Source organism: Callionymus lyra, chromosome 17 (genome assembly GCF_982586985.1).
Source record: "Callionymus lyra chromosome 17, fCalLyr1.hap1.1, whole genome shotgun sequence".
Taxonomy (NCBI): domain Eukaryota; kingdom Metazoa; phylum Chordata; class Actinopteri; order Syngnathiformes; family Callionymidae; genus Callionymus; species Callionymus lyra.
This window is the reverse complement of record NC_141834.1, coordinates 24,413,732-24,416,231: the sequence shown is the minus strand read 5'-3', so window position 1 is coordinate 24,416,231 and position 2,500 is coordinate 24,413,732. Positions and strand designations below refer to the sequence as shown.

Sequence of the window (2,500 nt, the reverse complement as noted above, 5' to 3'; positions counted from 1 at the left end):
TGTACTAGAGTGTGTTTGTGTACTAGTGTTTGTGTGTACCAGTGTGTGTGTGTACTAGAGTTTGTGTATACTAACTAGAGTGTGTGTTTGTGTACTAGTGTGTGTGTATACTAACTAGAGTGTGTGTTTGTGTACTAATGTGTGTGTACACGAGTATTTACTATAGTGTGTGTGTGTGTGTACTAGAGTATGTACTACTGTGAGTGTGTACTAGAGTGTGTACTACAGTGTATACACTAGAGTGTGTGTACTAGTGTGTGTGTGTGCTAGAGTGTGTGTGTACTAGTGTGTGTGTGTGTATACTAGAGTGTGTGTACTAGTGTGTGTGTGTGTATTAGAGTGTATATACTAGAGTGTGTGTGTGTACTAGTGTGTACATACTAGTGTGTGTGTGTACTAGAGTGTACATACTAGTGTGTGTGTGTACTAGAGTGTGTGTGTGTGTCTACTAGTGTGTGTGTGTACTAGTGTGTGTGTACCAGAGTGTGTGTGTGTGTGTGTGTGTGTACTACAGTGTGTGTGTGTATGTGTACTAGTGTGTGTGTATATACTAGAGTGTGTGTACTAGTGTGTGTGTGTGTGTACTAGAGTGTATATACTAGAGTGTGTGTGTGTACTAGTGTGTACATACTAGTGTGTGTGTGTACTAGAGTGTGTGTGTGTGTGTTTACTAGTGTGTGTGTGTACTAGTGTGTGTGTACCAGAGTGTGTGTGTGTGTACTAGTGTGTGTGTACTAGAGTGTGTGTGTACTAGTGTGTGTACAAGTATGTATATTAGAGTGTGTACAAGTGTGTGTGTGTACAAGTATGTGTACTAGAGTGTGTGTGTACTAGTGTGTGTGTACTAGTGTGTGTGTGTGTGTGTACAAGTGTGTGTACTAGTGTGTGTGTACTAGAGTGTGTGTGTGTATAGTGTGTGTGTACTAGAGTATGTGTGTGTACTAGTGTGTGTGTATAGTGTGTGTGTACTAGTGTGTGTGTACTAGTGTGTGTGTGTGTGTGTACAAGTGTGTGTACTAGTGTGTGTGTACTAGAGTGTGTGTGTGTATAGTGTGTGTGTACTAGAGTATGTGTGTGTACTAGTGTGTGTGTATAGTGTGTGTGTACTAGTGTGTGTGTGTACTAGAGTGTATATACTAGAGTGTGTGTACTTGTGTGTGTGTACTAGAGTGTGTGTGTGTGTGTGAATGACATGAATAAAAGTTAAGAACTCACACTTGTAGTCTCTTCTTTCTTCTCTTCCCTGATGATTACGTCATCCAGACTCAATCAATCAATCACTCAATTAACGAGTCTGATTCTGGACCGAACCGAGCCGTGCTGACCGGAAGCTCGTCGTCCTGCTCTCCCCGCTAACATGCTCGCCAACACACAAAGGGGGCAGACATCCCATAATAACCCCCTCCCTCCCACTCGTGGACAGGACTCTGCATAGTTACCTCGCAACGGACAGACCATAATACTCAGCCTGCCCCCACCCCCCTCCGACACGCGCGCGCTCACAGCTACCACTCCTTGGCATGCATGCGTGCACGCACGCGCCTTTCACGATCACCAGTAGTCTCACCCTCCCTAGCAACCTCGTTGTCATGGCGACCCCCCCCCCCCGCTCACCCGCTCGGACAGACCATAATACTCCAGCAGCAGTTGCACATCCCATAATACACAACCAAGTGACGAGCACATGTGTCACGTGGTCTCTGGTGGTGACAGACCATAATACTCACCTGGTCACTCACAGGAAGTGTTGCGCACCTGGGCCTGCTGTGACAGACCATAATACTGTCACGTGCTTCAAACTACATCCCATAATATCCACCTCATCATTGAAATCTTCCTCTGGTCAAGTCAGCTGACCTTCACAACAAAATGAAACTGCTTCAAACTCCACACACCTGTCAACGTTCACTCGTTCATTCACTCGTTCATTCACTCACTCCTTTATTAAAACATTCACTCGTTCATTCACTCACTCCTTTATTAAAACATTAACTCGTTCATTCATTCACTCCTTTATTAAAACATTCACTCGTTCATTCAATCACTCCTTTATTAAAACATTCACTCGTTCATTCACTCACTCCTTTATTAAAACATTCACTCGTTCATTCACTCACTCCTTTATTAAAAAATTCACTTGTTCATTCACTCACTCCTTTATTAAAACATTCACTCGTTCATTCATTCACTCCTTTATTAAAACATTCACTCGTTCATTCATTCACTCCTTTATTAAAACATTCACTCGTTCATTCACTCACTCCTTTATTAAAACATTCACTCGTTCATTCACTCACTCCTTTATTAAAACATTCACTCGTTCATTCACTCACTCCTTTATTAAAACATTCACTCGTTCATTCACTCACTCCTTTATTAAAACATTCACTCGTTCATTCACTCACTCCTTTATTAAAACATTCACTTGTTCATTCACTCACTCCTTTATTAAAACATTCACTCGTTCATTCACTCACTCCTTTATTAAAACATTCACTCG

At 42.2% G+C, this 2,500-nt stretch overlaps 1 protein-coding gene across 1 annotated transcript in view; it reads right to left on the bottom strand.

Annotated features, from left to right (window-relative positions):
* Positions 1 to 1,359, bottom strand: part of chd4b (chromodomain helicase DNA binding protein 4b) — a gene marked incomplete at its 3' end in the record, with an annotated part of 21,664 nt that extends 20,305 nt beyond the window's left edge. The window contains 1 exon segment of the mRNA XM_087812937.1: positions 1,216 to 1,359.
* Positions 1,360 to 2,500: the final 1,141 nt, after the last annotated feature.